Source organism: Ovis canadensis, chromosome 2 (genome assembly GCF_042477335.2).
Source record: "Ovis canadensis isolate MfBH-ARS-UI-01 breed Bighorn chromosome 2, ARS-UI_OviCan_v2, whole genome shotgun sequence".
Lineage (NCBI taxonomy): Eukaryota > Metazoa > Chordata > Mammalia > Artiodactyla > Bovidae > Ovis > Ovis canadensis.
In genome coordinates this window covers 12,862,833-12,883,516 of record NC_091246.1, presented here as the reverse complement: position 1 = coordinate 12,883,516, position 20,684 = coordinate 12,862,833, and positions in this window count along the sequence as shown.

Genomic DNA, 20,684 nt, shown 5'->3' with positions numbered 1-20,684 from the left:
TCAAGAAACTTCTGGGAAGCTTAATCTGCCCTAACATTGCAGAGATTCCTATAGAAAAGAGTTAAAAATCAGTTTTCGCAAGGACTTTCTGATCTTTAGTTGGGGATAGTAACTTCACTTGGTGCCTGCTATATTACCTATAACTATGGTGAAGTACTTAGGAGTGGTCAACTCTAGCAGAAATTTGTAATTGAGCAACTGTGGGCATTTGATAAAATTCTTCTTTTCTACATTTTTCATCCCAGCTTTTCTTGGAATTTTTGTCTTTTTTGGCACCAAAAAAACCCCACCCAATTATACTAAAATAGTTATTAAAATGTTCTTTAAAATTATGTTTGTCATATAGTAATGTGTACTTGTTCATGACCCTATTATATAATATTACCAATCAACTATTCTAGTAAATTCCTTGTATTCAAAGTATTGATGAAGTAACAATATTCTGCTGTGGATCTAAGTGCATTTAAAGTTTCCCGGATAATTCTGACACATGCCCTAGGGGCAAGAGCATAAGACCAACATACTCTAGCATTGTATATTTCCAATGAGCTAAACAGTCAGATCTACATTACCTATGCTTGTGATAAGGAGTGGAGACTTAGAGAAATCTTACCTGTATGTTATCAAGGTTACTTCTCTGTGCTTGGCACTCCCCCCAGAGCTCTCTATTGTGTTATGCTCTTTGGTCTAAAGCAGTGATTCTCCTGGAGGGTGATTTTGCACCCTACTGACTTCCCTACTCCTACTACCAGGGAAGACCAGGAAATGTCTGGAGATCTGTGTGTATAGGGGGGACAGTGCAACCGGCATCAAGTGTAGAGGTGGGGAACGCAGCTAAACATCCTATGATGCATGGGACAGCTCCCACAACCATTCAGCTCAACGTGTCAGGAGTGCCGAGGCTCAGAAACTCTGGCCTGTATGACAATTAACAGACACAAAATAAGATAAACTTTCAGTATAGGAAGTAAGTCAGAGAGAGAAAGACAAACATGTGATATCACTTATATGTAGAATCCAAAATATGACACAAATGAGCTTACCTATGAAACAGAAACATGGGCATAGAGAACAGACTGGCAGCTGCCAAGGGTTAGGGAAATTAAAGTGGAAAAGTCTTCAGAAGCAGGAGAGCAAGCCTTTGATATGCTTCTGCTCTGCCTGGACACTGCTTGAATTCCCTGCTTACATGCAAGCAAGCAAGTCAGGCAGCACCTTAGATGAGAAAGGGAGTGGGTCTTGGAATTCTTGAGCCCCTGGAGGTCTGGCCAGCCCCCTGGGTTCTAACAAAATGCTATGATTCACAAGGTTAAACACACAGCATTGTAAAAAGGTTCAAGTAAAAGCAGAGCTGAAGTTTTGCACGTAAACCAGTCTGCAGCCTGGGATTATAAGCAGGAGCCCACCAAACTTTAATCTGAAATCTCACCAGTTGGGTCAACACACCGCCTGGGACCTTTTCCCAATTGGGACTCCAGTTTGCTGTTAATGAGGGACTTCCCAGCGCTGTTTAAATCTGGATGTTGGTCAGCCCAGTTGCTGATATATGTGCTATTACTATTCTTTATTGTTTCTATTTCTCTCCTTTTAATGACTGTATATTAAAATTAAGTCAATTAACCCTCTACTAAATATTGAATTGTTTATGTGTGTGACAAGTGGTTTCTTTTGTTGAAGAGCCCTTCAAACCTAAAACAAAAATAAAACTTGCTGCAAAACACAAGAGGTTAGGGGAGGGATGGAGTGGGAGGTTGAGGTTAACAGATGTAAGCTTTTATATATATAATGAATAAACAACAAGGTCTTACTGTTAGCACAAAGAAGTATATTTAGCATCCTATGATAAACCATAATGGGAAAGAATATTAAAAAGAATGTATGTTATATATGTCCTGAATCACTTTGCTGTACAGCAATAATTAACACAACATTGTAAATTAATTACACTTCAATTGAAAAAAAAAAAACCTTTCACTCAAGCAAAAATTAAGACTGAGAAGCAACCTAAAAGTACTGAAATGGACACCATAGCCAGACTAAGAAAAATGCCCTGGGATTCATCTCATGACATAAAGACTTCTGCGAGAAAGCAATGTGTGTTGGTGGTATAAGGGATGGGGGATACATCATATTTTTCTCGCTAGCTGCACACTGATAAACAAGAAACTGAACTTCAATCCCTGCCTATCCAATGGGACTTTTATTAGGGACATCCACCTCCACTCCACCCTTCACAGCAACCATCTTCCTGCATTAAAGCAGGTGCTGTAAAAAGGATGGATTTGAGGTAGGGGAGAGGGAAGGAGAAGGAAGAAAGCAGAGAGTGGTGCTAGCTAAATGTCCTTCTGAGATGTCAAGAATCAAGCCCAGTTAATGGAAGCAGAGGGAGGAAATGTTTCACTTTCCATGCATGCTGGGCATGAGGTCTTGTTTTAAAATCTATCAAAGTGTTAGTGAACCACAGCGACAGGCAGTAGGGACAGGAAGAAGATGCCACCTGGTGACTGTATTTTATAAGACTATCTTTCAGTTGTGAATTTAATAAAAAACATTCTCCCCTGTACAGCAACTGTTTAAGTAGAATTATCTGAAGATGGAGTTCATGGAGTCCTAGCAGTGGACATTGTAAGCAATTAAACAATTAAATAAATAAAAATAAATGTCAATCTGGCTTTAATACCTTGTGGTAGTTGTCGTTTAGTCGCCAAATCCTGTCTCTCTTGCAACCCCATGGACTGTAGCCACCCGGCTCTTCTCCACGGGATTATCCAGGCAAGAATATTGGAGTTGGTTGCCATTTCCTTTCCTAGGGAATCTTCTCGACCCAGGAATTGAACCCATGTCTCCTGCATTACAGGTAGGCTCTTTTCTGCTAAACCACCACGGAGGCCCAGTTTTAACACAAAATACAGATTTACAAAATGTTTAAATATGTATCATTTTATGTGCTTATTTCATTTAACCTTGCCATAAATCCTCAAGTAAATATAATGGGCATTCCATTTCTTTAGGTGAAGAAATAGGGCTGTATGAAGTGGCCATAATGTCTGGAAATAGAAATAGTTTATTGCTATTACATTTTAATGCCTGGCATGTTTTACGTGTTGGCTTTTGCTAGCAATGCAAGCTTGCAGTGAAGGTGGTAATTAACACATCATTTGTGTTCATCACTGCATCTGTATCTATAGTACATGGCCTTAGATAACCTGATCTCAAACCTGACCCTTTATCCTTGAACCTATCCTCAGCTAAACTTTGTAAGGACTTACATCTTGAACTGGTGAAAGGCACATGGATTGAGAATTTTTCATGTGGTAACAAAAGGTACCCCTAGAATGCTCTTGGACTATTATGTTTACAGTGACCATTGCCTTTACTTCTTCAGAGATAGTCATCCACAAAAGAGCATGCCCAAAACATTGCCTGTGTCTTTGAATTTATGAACCAACTTTCCAAAGGTACTCTCTTCCAGAAGGACATGCATTGATGGACTCTAGATTCACTGACAGGACCAGCCCTCATGCCCACTTAGAAGTAAGAGCTTAATGTGTTCATCTTTCATCATTTTCAACCTGTAAAAAATAGAACAGTATCATTTATATTCATAGATATTATATCCAAGGTCAAGGCTTGAACCAAACTCAGTTTGTGATCTTCACCATAGTTCTGGAGGTTGCTCTGCTAAAAACAAACAGTAATAATGATGAAAGTTTTTAAAAGGCACATTCTTTTTATCTTTATCTCATTTTTTTCTCCCACCAGCATGTGGAATAGAGAAAGATCAGAAAAGGTAATTAATTTCCTATTGACAAACTATGACACCACAACTCCCATGTGGAGGCAGCCATAATTATAGTTACTTTATAAAATTTAGTTTTAAATTATCATGCAGCAAAATTGACTTTTAGTGGCTGTACAGTTCCATGAATTCAAACACATACACAGATTCATGTAACCACATCCACAATCAGGATACAGCATAGTTCCATCACTCCAAAAAGCTCACTTTTGTAGTTACGCTGTCTCCTGACTCCTAACGCCTGGCAACCCAACTGATCTGCTCTCCATTACTGTGCTTTTATCTTTTCAAGAATCATACAAATGGATTCATATAGTATGCAATTTTCTGAGATTAGTTTATTTTCATTCAGCAAAATAACTTTGAAATTCATCTAAGGTTGTATACAGGTTTTTGTGTGAACTTAAATTTTTATTGACTTAGGATAAATACCCAGAGGTAGGATTACTAGGTCATATGGTAAAGTATCAGAGAAGGCGATGGCACCCCACTCCAGGACTCTTGCCTGGAAAATCCCATGGACAGAGGCACCTGGTAGACTGCAGTCCATGGGGTCGCGAAGAGTCGGACACAACTGAGCGACTTCCCTTTCACTTTTCACTTTCATGCATTGGAGAAGGAAATGACAACCCACTCCAGTGTTCTTGGCTGGAGAATCCCAGGGATGGGGGAGTGTGGTGGGCTGCTGTCGATGGGGTCGCACAGAGTCGGACACGACTGACGTGACTTAGCAGCAGCAGCAGCACGGTAAAGTATGTTTAGTGTTATAACAAGGAGCCACGATGTTTTTCAGGGTGCTGCATGTAGCATTGCTCACTCACAATAGAAATGCGTGTGTTCTAATGGCTCAGCATCCCGTTCAGCACTTGGTACTGTGTATGTGTGTGTCTACATGTCCATACTTGCATATATATTATAGCTATGATTCTAGATTGATAGTACTCCTCTTTTTCTGTTATCTTGAGTCCATTATTGAGCCCATTCAGTAAACTTTAAATTTCAGTTATTATGTTTTTCAGTTCTACAATTTTCACTTGATTCTTTATATCTTGCCTGAGGTTTGGGAAATACAAAAACACGGTGAGCAAACACACACACACACGCTTTTCCACTCTAAGCCTGAATTTGAATGCCTCTTGTGAATCTCTCTCTTTGTGCGCCCATGCCTACTTGTAACTTCAGACTATAGCACTGAGCCACAAGGGATTTCAGAGGGGGAAAGTGGTAAACTCATTGCTGATTCAGTGGTATTTTATATTCTGGTCTTCTCCCCCAAGTCACCTGCTTTATTAACTTTTCTGAGTCCTCAAATCATGGTTACATGCACCCTCTAGATGTTATAGTTGTCACTAGATAGGGTGGAATATACTTACACCATCTTGCTGCTTAGAACTAGCATCACTGTGTGTGTGTATGCTCAGTTGTTCACTTCACAGTTAAATAACAATTTTATTTTCCTTTACTGCTCTTCCCAAGGTTATCTGCTCATTTAAACTTTCACTCTTTTTAAGAAAGTCTTAGTAATTTACACTCTAAGTTAGGAAATTGTCCTTAATTTAAATGCAGATTTAAAAATTATTAACTAAAAATTTTAAATAGCATGCATGTTCAATTATTATATTCTCCTCCATATAAATGGTATTATTTAGCTTCTTTTCAATGTTATACATTGGTCATTTTACTTTTTCTCTCTTGATGCTTTCATAAACATTTCATCTATTTTGTGGTGCTTTTTAGGGATCCAGTGCTTGGACTCCTTGTTTTCTGATACATTAATTTATGCTCTTATCCTGAATAATATTTTATAGTTCCTTGAGTCCTTTATTCATTATTATTTATTGTCTTTTAAATAGAGCTCTTAAAGATATCATTCCTACTGAGTGTAACTTCAGCTAAACCTCATGTGCAGGGTCATTATTGTTTTCTGTGTGTGGTGGGGGGCTAAGTCACTCAGTTGTATCCAACTCTTTGTGATCCTTTGGACTGTAGCCCACCAGGCTCCTCTGTCCATGAGATTCTCCAGGCAAAAATACTGGAGTGGGTTGCCATGCCCTTCTCCAGGGGATCTTCCCAATTCAGGGATCGAACCCAGGTCTCCTGCATTGCAGATGGATTCTTTACCATCTGAGCCACTGGGGAAGTCCCACTGTTTTCTACGCAACATATAATTAGATTTTTATTTCCTCTTTGGTCCAGAAATTATTAAGTGGGAAATTTCTTTTCTTTTCATGTTATTATTTTAACTCTGAGTATTTGTTTGTGTATTTTGTTCAACTATTTTAAAATTAATTTTCAGTTTACTTCATCGAGGTCAGAGAACAGGACTGTACATTTTTGTTCTTATTAAAATTTCTTGTGACCTAATATATGACAAACAGTAAAACATACCATTAGATTTTGAAATAAAAGATAAGCAGTTTTGGCTGTAAGATAAATTGTTCTGTCTTATAAATCAATGTTATTGTATACATTATTCAAACACTCCATATCCCCATTCACTTTAATCTAGTCCATCTGTTTAAGACTGAAAATATGTTAAAATCTGGTACAGTCATTTTTGACAGTTTTTAAAATATTTTTAGTGTTTGCTTTGTATTTTCATGATATATTAAAATTTACCCATAAATATTTTAAAAGTTGTATTTGCTGTGAGTAAATACCTACTCATAAACAAGCTAACTACAGCTTCGACAACATAAAATTAGCCTCAATTCACTGAATATATATATATTTACCTTGAATTTCACTGTGTCTGGATGATGCCTCAGCTTCACTATAATTATTATCATCAACATGATCAGCATCACTGTTTTCAGTTTGCTTGCTATTTCCTTACTCAGTCTTTTTTATCTCCTTTTTTAGTCTGTTTCTCTTTGAAATGCCTTTGGAGGAGGAGATTAGAATTCTGATGCATTGAATGAGGGAGTGAAAGTCATTCAGTTGTGTCTGACTTTTTGCGACCCCATGACTATACAGTCCATGGAATTCTCCAGGATAGAATACTGGAGTGGGTAGCCTTTCCCTTCTCCAGGGGATCTTTCCAAGCCAGGGATCAAACCCAGGTCTAACACATTGCAGGCATATTCTTTACCAGTTGAGCCACAAGGGAAGCCCAGGAATACTGGAGTGGGTAGCCTATTCCTTCTCCAGTGGCTCTTCCTGAACCAGGAATGGAGCCCAGGTCTCCAGCATTGCAGGCGGATTCTTTACCAACTGAGCTATCAGGGAAGCCCCATGCATCTGATGCATTAAAGAGACAAATATGAATTAAATCATAAAGAAACCCAAAGATATAAAAGAACATTTCTAAGATTGTAGCATGTAAAAGGTTTCAAGCATGTAAACAAAGGAAGAAATCACAAAAAGAACCTTTAATTTATTTGACCACATAGCCATTAACACTTTTATCATCATAAAATATCATAAACAATTTAAAAGGACAATGACAAATTGGAAAATGGCAGAAAAAAATCTTATCATCCTTATATATAATGCATCTTGTAAGTCTACATTAGCAAGGCAATTGAGAATATAGACAAAGGATAATGAAAAAGAAATTCTGAGAAAAATAGATGCAAATGGACACCAGTCATATGAAAAGCTATGGAACCACATTTATAATTATGGAAATATGCATTATAGCAAAAACAATAAACTTTTTTTTGCATTTCATGTTGGCAAAAATTGATGAATATATATTCAACTGGAACTGGCTAAAGCTGGGTTGGCAGACACAAAGCACATGTGCTTCCATTCTTCCATCCCTCATTGAGGTTAAACACCACTTATTTATTTTAGCATTCTTTGCTGCTGGATCCAGATGTGGTCTTGAGCAGTCCTTCCCATCAAGGAGTACCAGGTCACCACTATTAACTCTATATGGAATGTATTTGCCATTCCCAAATTTTGATAAAAGTGGGCTATTCCACATGGTTAGCCCTTTGCAGTCTGAGTCAATAATATGATTTTTTTTTAAGGTATAATAATGATCATACAGGGCTTCCGAGGTGACTCTAGTGGTAAAGAACCTGCCTGCCAGTGCAGGAGACTTGAGAGAGGTGAGTTTGATCCCTGGGTTGGGAAGATCCCCTGCAGAAGGAAATGGCAACCCATTCCAGTATTCTTGCCTAGAGAATTCCATGGACAGAGGAGCGTGGCAGGCTACCACCATGGGGTTGCAAAGAGTCAGACATGACAGAAGCAACTTAGCACAGCACAGCACAGCACAACGATCGTATATCCTTTACCTAGGATTCCTTTCTAAGGAGATAATCAGAAATGAGCACACACACATTTATGTACAAGGCTGGAATTTACAGTACTAATTATAAAAGTAAAATGTTGGGGACATTGGAAATAATCCCAACATATAATAATAGAATGGTTAAAGCATATTAAATACATAAAAGGAAAATCTAAATATTATGCTTATATTAAAAAAATTAATGTTATAAAAACACTCAATACATCCTGTTAAATTGGGCTGGGGAGGCTGAAAACCCTGTTATGTGAACTTTTAAAAAAAATATACACATAGAAAAACATGACAAAAGTAAACATACAAATATGTAATAATGTTTATCTTAGAGCAGTAGCTAGCAACTCTTCTTTTATCATTATGTTTTAAGAGGGTGGAAAGAGACTCTGACTCCTCACAGGGGAGTAGCAAGACCACATGGCAGAAAATCATGTGGAAGGAAAGTATTATTATGGACCTCTTTGAAAAATATATTGTCACGCAATGTTAGAAGCAAATCTGTAACGTTTAGGAATCTCCCACCTGCTCTTTCAATTGGCAGTCTCATACTTGAGAATTTTAATTCTTCAAAGAGCTTTAACATATTCAGTGGGTCTTAAGCTAATGTTAAGTCTAAAAAATAGGAACCTCTCTTAGTTCACTGCTTGATAAAGAACCAATTTGCAGTAGCACTATTTATCCCTTACGGAATGTGATTTGATCTCAAACTTACAATGTTTGCAAACATGTACAGTTTAAAATGAAGCAACATACTCCGCTAATTTCTGTTTATCCTGTTAATTCTTGCGCTGTTTTCCTCTAGCCAGATGTTTCTTATGCTTAATTTGCCTAACAACATTCAGACTAGAAAACCATTCTAGCATTCAAATGATGAACCAACATACCCAGATTTATTTTCCATATCCTTGGCTCTTTCTAGGTCTGTCTTGCATTTTTCAGCATCCTTAATTTCTATTGAACCCAGATGGAATCTATGTTTGTCAGGAAAGAAAGAAAACAAAAACATGTGACAGCACTTTATATTTTTCTGTGTTATGTGGAAAAGGCCTAAAGATATATATTCTTAAAATTATGCTAGTTTGAATGGTTTTTAAGACTATATCTCCAGACTCAAAGCCGTAATACTTCTAGAAGAAAACATTGGTAGTACACTCAGTAATGCAGGTCTTAGAAACATATTTTAGGATCTGTCTCCTTAGAGAAGAGAAAAATTAGCAAATGGGACATAAGCAAAGTTAGAAAGTTTTGCATAGTGAAGGAAACCATCAACAAAACAGAAAGGTAACCTACTGAATAAGATAAGATATTTGCCAATGATAAGGGGTCAATATCCAGATTATATACAGAGAACTCATACAACTCCATATCAAAAAAAACTAACATCCCAATTAAAAAATGGGCAGAAAAGTTGAAGAGGCATTAGATGGTCAATAGGTATATGAAAAGATGCTCAACATCACTAATCATCAGGGAAATGCAAATCAAAACAGCAATGAGATATCACCTCATACCTGTCAGAATGGTTATTATCAAAAAGACCAGAAATAACAAGTGGTGGTAAGGATGTGGGAAAAAAGAGAACCCTCATATACTGTTGGTAGAAAGGTAAATTGACACAGCCACTATGGAAAACAGTATGGAGGTTCCTCAAAATGTTAAAAATAAAACTACCATATGACTCAGAAATCCCACATGTAGGTAAATGAAGAAAATGAAAACACTAATACAGAAAGATATATGACCCCAATGTTCATAACAACATTATAATAGATAAGATATAGAGGCAACCTAAGTATCTATCAACAGCTGAATAGATTAAAAAGATGCAATATATATTCAATATACACAGACATATAATGGAATACTACTCAACTATACAAAAGAATGAAATTCTGCCATTTGCAACAGCATGGATGGACCTGGAGGGTGAGGGTAAATAAGTGCTTAGGGAAATAACTAGACAGAAAAAGACAAATACTGTATGTTTTCACTTATATGTAGAATCAAAAAAGTAAAACAAAAAGTAGAACAAAACAGAAACAGACACAGATACAGACAGAGAGATGTAGGAGAACCAAGATATACGACGGGGATTAAGAGATATAGACAAATAGATATGAGATAAATAAGTTACGAGGATATAATGTACACATGGGAATACAGCCAATATTTTATAATAGCTTAACATGGAGGCTAGTCTATAAAAATAGTCATCATGCTATACGCCTGAAACTGAGTGCAAGTCAATTATACTTCAATTTAAAAAATCATGCTCATCAGGCATTTGATTTAACAAAGTGTGGTGGACAGCCATTGAAACGAACCCTAACGATCCCTACCTCTTGATATTCATTTTGGGTCTTTGTAATTCTTTCTCCTTGAATATGGGAGTGTTCTTAATGATTCACTTCCAACAATAAAATATGGCTAAAGTGTTGGGATGTCACTTTCAAGATTAAGTCACAAAGACCCTGTTTTCCATTGTGCTCACTCTCTCCTTTTCCCGCTCTGAGGAAAGCCAGTTGGGAAGTTGTAACTAATGATGCTTGACGGAGAGGCCCACAGGGCAAAGCACTGACGTCTCTGGCCAACAGCCAACAGGGGCCTGCCGTCGGTCAACAGCCAGGTAGTGAGCTTCAGAGTAGGACTTCTGGACCCTATCAACAGTCATATGAGTAACCTTGGAAGTAGATCCTCTCACTGTCAAGCCCTCGGATGACCGTAGCCCTGGGCAACATCATGGCTGTAGGTTTGCTAGACACATTGAGGCAGATAACCCAGTAACACTTGGAATCCTGAGCCACAGAGAATGTTAGATACAAAAGGTTTACTGTGTTAATCTACTACATTTTAAGGTAATTTACGATGACAGTAGCAATGTGGGCACCTAAAGCCCGTAAAAAAACCTTATGTCTTTGACATAAGAAGAATAAAGAAAAGGGCCCCTGTGGGTCAAAGAGTTCAAGGGAATCACTGTTATTTTTCTTTCTTTCTTTTCTCCTGCTACTTCATCCTGATGGCCATCTCAGTAGCATGTGCTACACAACTTGAAAGGAACCCTGGCTTTCCAGTCCAAAAACTAGAAAGAGGAACCATAAGGGACAGAGCATATAGGGGAAATTTTAGGGAGAAGATATCTGGAGAAAGAGATCCTCTAATTTTGTGTATGAACTGACCCAAGTCCTTAGTCATGAGCTGAAATGCAAGAACAGACACAAAGAACCATAGCTTTGAGAATGAAACTACAATGATAACCAATATCCATTATTCTAGACTAACTCCTATGAGGTATGTGCATGAAGCAGACTAAACAGCACAGCAAGGGTTTTGAAAATTGACCTTGTATTAGACTTGTCATCCACAGAAGGAGAGAGAGAATGCGTGGTCTAAACCTAACTGGGTTTATTCTCTATAAAAACAAAAGACAAAAAGGGGTATCTCCAGAGGATTTCAACAAGACCTAGAATCTTGCAACATAATATTCAAAATGTCCAGGATACATCTCAAAATTAATTTTTAAAAAAACAGGAAAAAAGAAAACTTGGATCACTTTTTTCTAGGAAGAGACAAACAACAAATGCAGACCTCAAGATGGTCTAGATATTTGAATTGTCAAAGATAGTAAAGCAGTTATTATAGATATGTCCCATAAAATAAAGGTGAACACTTTAAAAATGTATTTTAAAAGTAGAAGTTTTGAGTAGAGAAACTATAAAAGTCAATCAAATAGAAATTTAAAAACTGAAAAATGTAATATCAGAAATTAAAAAAAAAATTCCTCAATGGGCTCAGTGGCAGAATGCAATGATGATAATAAAGGAAATATTCAGTGAACTTGAAAATAGACATGTAGAAATTATCCAATCTGAAGAACAAAGAGTCAAAAATAGATTGGGGGTGCTGAAGAACAAAATCTCTGGCACCAGTAGGACAATATCCAAGTTCTAATTTTGTGTCATTAAAGTCTCAGGAGAGAGAAAAAATAGACTGGTGCTACATACACACACATACACACACACAAAATATATGAAATAATAGGTGAACCCTTAGATTTAGTGAAGAGATAAATATACAGATTCAAGAAGTTCTGAGACCCATCACAGGATAAACTGAAAAGAAAAAAACCCAGACATATCATAATCAAGCTATCAAAACCCAAAGATTCTATAAATACACACACACACACACACACACACACACACACACTTGGTTGTGTCCAATTCTTTGTGACCTCATGGACTATAGCCCGCCAGGCTCCTCTGTCCATGGAATTTTCCAGACAAGAATACTGGAATGGATTGACATTTCCTCCTCCAGGGGATCCTCCCAACCCAGGAATTATCCAAGGGGTAAAATGTAATGCTGCAAATAAAGGGACAACAGAAATGGTAAATATCAAGGTAAGTATTGGTGTTTTTCTTTCTGGCTTATTTCACTCTGTATAATCGGCTCCAGTTTCATCCATCTCATCAGAACTGATTCAAATGAATTCTTTTTAACGGCTGAGTAATACTCCATTGTGTATATGTACCACAGCTTTCTTATCCATTCATCTGCTGATGGACATCTAGGTTGTTTCCATGTCCTGGCTATTATAAACAGTGCTGCGATGAACATTGGGGTACATGCGTCTCTTTCAATTCTGGTTTCCTCGGTGTGTATGCCCAGAAATGGGATTGCTGGGTCATAAGGTAGTTCTATTTGCAATTTTTTAAGGAATCTCCACACTGTTCTCCATAGTGGCTGTACTAGTTTGCATTCCCACCAACAGTGTAGGAGGGTTCCCTTTTCTCCACACCCTCTCCAGCATTTATTGCTTGCAGATTTTTGGATCGCAGCCATTCTGACTGGTGTGAAGTGGTACCTCATTGTAGTTTTGATTTGCATTTCTCTAATAATGAGTGATGTTGAGCATCTTTTCATGTGTTTGTTAGCCATCCGTATGTCTTCTTTGGAGAAATGTCTATTTAGTTCTTCGGCCCATTTTGTATACTAACACATATATACGGAATTTAGGAAGATGGCAATGACGACCCTGTATGCAAGACAGGGAAAGAGACACAGATGTGTATAACGGACTTTTGGACTCAGAGGGAGAGGGAGAGGGTGGGATGATTTGAGAGAATGACATTCTAACATGTATACTATCATGTAAGAATTGAATCGCCAGTCTATGTCTGACGCAGGATGCAGCATGCTTGGGGCTGGTGCATGGGGATGACCCAGAGAGATGTTATGGGGAGGGAGGTGGGAGGGGGGTTCATGTTTGGGAATGCATGTAAGAATTAAAGATTTTAAAATTTAAAAAATAAAAAACTAAAAAATAAAATAAAAAATTTTAAAAAAAAGGTAAGTAGACTGGTTTTCTCCTTTTACACATTCTCTTCAAATAAGTATAGCTATCACATGCAAAAATTACGGCATTGTCTGATAGGGCTTTTAATGTGTGTTACAACTATAATATAAAGAAATTGATACAAGGAACTTAAGTGGATGTAAGGCTTCTACATTTCCATGTTTCAATAAAAAACAGAGACTTTTAGGTTAGGTTTTCGAAAGGACTCAATTTTATGCTGACTATAGGAAACTCATTTTAAAAGTAAATATAGTGGATGGATAAAAGTAAAAAGAAGGTAAGAGATACACTGTGAAATCACCGATGACTTCCCTGGTGGCTCAGACAGTAAAGAATCTGCCTGCAATGCAGGAGACCCAGGTTTGACCCCTTTGTCAGGAAGATCCCCTGGAGGAGGGCATGGCAACCCACTCCAGTATTCTTGCCTAGAAAATCCCATGGAGAGAGGAGCCTTGCAGGCTACAGTCCATGGGATCAAGAAGAGTCAGACACGACTGAGCAACTAACACACTATATTATCACAGTCAGAGCAGACTTAAGAACACGGAAATATTATTAGGGATGACAAAAGACATTAAATATTGATAAAGGGGTAAATTCTAGAAGAAGATAAAATAATCCTAAAAGTGTATGCTTCTAACAACAGACCTCAAACTACATGAAGCAAAAACTGATAGAACTGAATAAAGAAACAGACAAATTAACAAATACAGTTGGATATATCTATGCATGTATATGTATATGTTTATGTTAGTTCCTCAGTTTTGTCCAACTCTTTGCAACCCCTTGGACTGTAGCCAGCCAGACTCTTCTGTCCATGGAAATCTCCAGGCAAGAGTTCTGGAGTGGGTTGCCATTCCCTTCTCCAGGGGATCTTCCCGACCCAGCGGTTGAATTCAGGTCTTCTGCATTGCAGGCAGATTACTTACCATCTGAACCACCAGGGAAGCCTGGAGATAGCTATAGTTAGTTATTAATAGAAGAACTTGACAGAAAATCAGCAAGGATAAAGAAGATGTAAACAATACTAACTGCCGTTTATAGAACATGCCCTACAATAAGAACAGAATACATACTCTTTTCAAGTGTTCATAGAACATTCATCAACAAAGATGATATCTTGAGCCATAAAATAAGCCTTAATCAATTTATATGAATTGAAACCATATGAAGTATGTGCTCACTATAGTGGAATTAAAACAGAAATCAGAAATTAGAACATCTGGAAAAACACCAAACATTTGGAAAAGAAACAACCCATGGGGCAAAGAAAAAAATCTCAAGAGAAGTTAGAAAGTAATTTTAACTAAATGAAAATGAAAATACACCATATCATAATATACGGAATGCAGTTAAAGCAGTACTTAGAGAGAAATTTATAGCACTAAATGCTTATATTTTAAAAGAAGGACAGTCTCAAGTTGATTTCTAACCTCATATTAAGAAACTTGTGAAGAAAAAATTAAACCCAAAATGAGTAGAGGAAGGAAATAATGATTGCATTATTAGGGGCGTATACTCTCTAAATAAAGGAATAGAAATAAATGAAGTGGAAAACAGAAAAAACAGTAGGGAAGAATCAATGAAACCAAAGAGTGGTTCTCTGATTAAAACTCAAGCCCAGACAGAGCATGCAGAGGAAAAAAGTTGCAAATTACCAGCATCAGGACTGAGAGAGGAAATATCACTACAGATCCCACACACATCACAAAGACAACAAAGGGATACTGCAAACAATTCTATCACACAAATTCAACAACTGATATGAGATGGACCAATTTCTCAAAAATTACAAACTACCAAAATTCACCCAAACCAATTTGGGGGACCTGGAGAGCCTCTATGTCAGGAAATGCTCCAGGGCTTTACTCAGGACCAGCCTGCTCCCAGTGAGCAATTTGTCCAGCCTCAGGATGCGTTCTCATCTCCATAGCTCCAGCTGCCATCAAAGCTTAGTCCTGAATCTTGGTCCTTTTCTCCACTGGTCCACACTTTTTGCTATAAACCTCTAATTCTACCCCCTTCCCTTCCCAGACTATTCTTTACTGAGAGGTGAATTAATACAATTTTTAGGAATGGATAGGTTAGGTTTGCAGAAAAATTTGAAGAATCCAATTAGCCTCTCTTAGGAGCTCCTGTGCCCATTGCCCTCTGCCTAAACTTTCTCAGCAGCATTTATGTACTTTGCATTAATACATATTCAAAGCACTTGCCTGCCTCTCTCTTCCTGGCCATGACCTCAATCCAGGAGCTCTCTTCATCCAGCAACCCTACTCCCCAAATCAACCAGTTTTCATGTGGCTTTTCTCATGAGTTTTATTTCCTGCTTTAAAAGACCAATAGAGACAGAGAACAGCAGAATTCTGTAAAGCAAGTATCCTTCAATAAATAAATTAAAAGATCAATAGAATCCTTAGAGAAACTAAGCTCCTTGCCCGAAAAATTGATACAAGGTTAGGATGTGCAGAGGATATCTGCTCTAACTCTTCATTCTATTTCAAGGGAGAACTTGATGTGTTTTGTACAGCTTATGTCTGTAGATTTATGGTTTATGCACTAACACCTAGGGTCCTTCCTCTCCTGTCAGCTTTCCAGCTAGTATTGTGTTAATTTATAAAATGAAAAATAAATAACCTAAAAGCATAGTTCTCAATTCTGTCTGAAAGTAGAAAAGAAAGTCATTTTTACTGATTTCTTATAATTTTGGAGCAGTATTCCCAAACTAACAATGCCTGTGAGGGACAAACATGTTCCCAGGCAGCAATTGCCAGCATCTGGATAGGCATGGCAAGGTGCATTCCTGGCAATATTTTGAGAAAATACAAAAGCAATGGAGTGTGCAATAGACTCACTAGTTAAGCCATGAAGTTATACTGTTTAAACTTCCCAAGAGCCACCCCCATAATTAACATGGATTTCTTTAAACCACCAGAGCTGGGCTTCCTTCCTCTCCCACACTCCCTGGGAATTTTAACTCTCATCCAAGACCTTCCCTTAAGACCAGCAGGTCATGGTGTTTATGGTCTCGACAAAACTGGACTTTGCCTGTTGGTCACATGTTGATTAGTTCCTCATTAAAGTGATCCCCACCTTGGCAGAAACACACGAATGCTGCCACCAGTGCTTCTCTGAGCTGAGCCCTAGCCCTGTCTTTTTTTCCCCCCCTTAATTGGTGTATAGTTGCTTTACAGTGTCGTACTGGTTTCTGCTGTACAGCAGCGAATCAATCCTAAGTATACATGTATCCCCTCCCTCTTAGATCTGCCTCCCACCCCCTCATCCCACCCATCTAAGTCATCACAAAGTACTGAGCTGAGCTCCCTGGGCTATACAGCAGGTTCCCATTAGCTTGCCCCATCTTTTCTATTTGTCTTTCAGAACCAGCATCAGCAAGTGCTCATCTTGCTTTCTAAGCAAATATAACTCCTACTTACTTCTTTCCTACCTTTTGGCAGCAGCAGCTTACTACCTTTGGCACCTTTGGCACCTTACTACCTTTCCTACCTTTGGCAGCTTACTATCCTCTCTTTCTCTTTCTTTATGCTCAGCCCCTTCTCCAAATAGGTATTTTTTTCTTTTTGCTCTCTTGTTTCCCTTTCTAAATCCCTAGGAGTATAATAGCTAGGACTTGGTCTGCACTTTGAAATGTCTCCCACACTCATGGCGCGACTGTCACTAGAGGGTTTATATTAGATTAAGTGAAGAAAACAAATGAAGTGTAGAGGAATGAAGGATGAAAAAAACTCACCTGTGATAGCTCAATCAAAATGCCAGTCAATGATTCTTTACAGATAAAACATAATGTCACCTCATAACTTAAATTCTGAGAACTGCAGCCAGTTTGAGTAATCACTAAAATAAATGTGCCTAGTCTTTCTCCTTTAGAATAGTGATTTTCAAATTTGAGTGCCCATTGGTATCACCCGAGAAATGTTTTAAAATACTGGATACCTAGATCCCATCCACAAAGATTTTGAATTAACTTGTATGGGTTGCAGCCTGTGCATCAAGATTTTAAAAATTTCCCCAGGTGACTATATTGTGCACCAAAGGGACTCTGTCATGTAGGAAATTTCAGCAGGATCAGAAGCACCAGCAACATTTAATAAAACATAGATTGCTAGAGTTTCTGATTTGGTTGGTTTGGATGGGGACCTGAGAATTGCTATGTCTAACAAGCTCCCAGCTGAAGCTTATGGTATTGTCCCAGAGACCTCACTTGAGAACCGCTGCTTCAGAGAAATTTCATGTGCATCTGAATCACGTTTCTGTGCCTGCTGCTGCTGCTGCTAAGTCGCTGCAGTCGTGTCCGACTCTGTGCGACCCCATAGATGGCAGCCCACCAGGCTCCCCCGTCCCTGGGATCCTCCAGGCAAGAACACTGGAGTGGGTTGCCTAGGAGTCTGTTAAAAGGTAGGCCTGCTTCAGCACAACTGGGATTGGATCTGAGATTCTGCATTTCTAATGCATTCTCAGATGATATCAATGCTGATTCCTAGACCACACTTTTTTCTGTAAGGTTTTTAAAATAACATTTATTTCTTAAAAGTTAACATGTGCATAATTGGAAACCCCAAAGCACAAGAAGTAAAAATGTCATTCATAATCACAAGCAGTTTACCATTTGATGTGCCCTTCTAGATCTCATTTGTGTATTTTCACAACTAAACATCCATTTTTCTGTAATTAAGATCATACAATTATGTATCGTGCTGTTTCACACATCATGAATATTTACCATTTCAAAGTCCCCAAACTATGAGTATTTTGATAACCAAGAATACACTACAGCAACTCAGTCTGGAAGGAAAAAATTATAATCCTGCCTTACATGGCAACAGAAATTTCAGAGAAGACAAAAATGGCAAAAGGCCTCTAGATAAAGATACCGGCAGAGTCTTGATTAAAATGCTACATTCCCTTAATGTTCAATTAAAGACAAGACATAAAGCAACAGAATATACAAAATATAATGCTTCTAAGATGATTCATTATCTAATCAAAACTATTAAAGTATTAGCAAGGATGTATGTTTCCATTGAATTAATTACTTAACAATGCATTCCTATAGAACAGCCGAGAGATGCACACACATCCGTGGTTATCATCAAAATATAAATATTCATTGGAAGGACTGATGCTGAAGCTGAAGCTCCAATACTTTGGCTACCTGATGTGAAGAGCTGACTCATTAGAAAAGACCCTGATGCTGGGAAAGACAGAAGGCCGGAGAAGGGGATGACAGAGGATGAGATGGTGGGATGACATCACTGACCCAAAGGACATGAGTCTGAGCAAGCTCTGGAAGATGGTGAAGAAAAGGGAAGCCTGGTGTGTTGCAGTCCATGGGGTTACAAAGAATCGGATACGACTGAGCAACTGTAAACAACATAAATATGAACACATGCACAAACAGCCTTCCCTTCTGCCCCTCTACAATTGGTTTTTAGGGAGGGCTGTGTCTTCTGCACCACACTATTATAGCAAAGGATTAGAGTATAGGAGGTCAACTACTAAGAGTACTCATTAAATAAAAATGATTTTGTGAAAAGAGTTAGGAAAAAAATTAGTACCAAAGCACCAATTTGAAAGGAGTTTTCAACAGCAATTTCAATATCATTACACAGATAGATGATAAAAATATTATCAGCTTATTTGGTAAATGTTACAAAAGTCAATGGGTATTGAAAAATACCAATAGGTAGTGGACACTACTCATACTGTGATCATCTTTCTTTCTCTTTTTTAGTTTTCTAGGCTCCTGCCTTCTCCTTCCACCAATTAAATGCTTCCTTTATGCATATTCCTGGTTTTGGCCCCATATTTTCCTACTCCACACATTCTCCTTGGTGACCTCATGCACTCTCAAGATTTCATGTTATGCAAATCTCCACTGACAGTCCAGACCTCCCTCCAAACAACTTGTTAATCACCATGGGTATCTTCAAACTCAGCATGTCCAGATGAAGTTATCTTCGACAACCCTTCAATCTCCTGTCCCAACCATTTCTCTCCTATTATCCACACCCCCCCCCCCAAATTAACTTCCAGTGTTTGTCATTACCCCCATAATAACCACTGGCATTAACTTATCCATGTGAAATTCAGAATCACCTACATTCATTGATCCATGTGGTCTTTTCACTCATTCATCACCATTTTCTGCATATTTATGTAAGAAGAACATCTACTTATCTCAGCAGTAGTCTTGTAATTATTTCAAGGCTTTTTCAAATATATTTTTGTGAATTTACAATGCAAAAATATTCCATCTTTTAAGTTTGTAACTTTGGGCTAAGAAAACAGTAATATTTTTACTCAAGTCATCTGGGTCTTAGAGATAGCATGTACTTTTGATAATTATATTTGAAACTATATTTTATACTTATCTTTAAAAATTATTTCAGGAATGTTATTTGCTAAATTACTTTTCCTTTTTGTTTTCCTGAGTGTATTACAACTAACTTGCAATTTAAAGAAAAATTTGAAAACGCTTATCTTTAAACAATTTTAAATGAACATCACAAACACCAAATGATCAAATTAAAACATTAATAACTGTAGATGACTCACATATCCTAGACTTACTGTCTTGTCTTAATGTTATTTTTCCTCGACATTAAAAAAAAAAATTCTTTAGCACCATCTGCTTCTACAGTACTTTGCCATGTTTTAAAAATTTCATTCCCAGACTCTGCAGTTTTAAAATATCTCCATTAAAGTTTCTTAAAGGAAGTCAATTGGAACAAGAGTTTCCATTCCTCTCAGTTTGTTTCTTAACAAAAATCAGATGAATTACTCAAGAAACATGGAGCCACATATTTTTTGTTATAATCAGACACGTCCCTTCTGTTGTTCCCTACGACCTTATGGCTCTATGGTGCCTGAAGAAACAGTATTTTATGTGCTGTATACACAACTTGTGCAATAATTTTACCTTAAAATATGTGGATCTAGTTCTATAATCTGAACCACAAAATGTGATGAATTTCCATGTAGTCTCATTCATTTTATAGATAAACACTTAACAAATGACTAGATTACCAAAATAAATTCTCCGAGGGACACAGATGGACTAAAGCAATAATTCCAGCAAAATAAATCTGATAAAGTAAATAGACTCTTCCTCTATGAATCAGATTCCTCCAGTTTGGGACAGCAGTAATGGAAGATTAAGTGGCTCACTTTTTCGCTGTGTACAACTCAAGTCTGATGTTGATTTAGAAATAGAAAGAAGTGGCATTAAGATAGTGATGGTGAAATTTGTGATA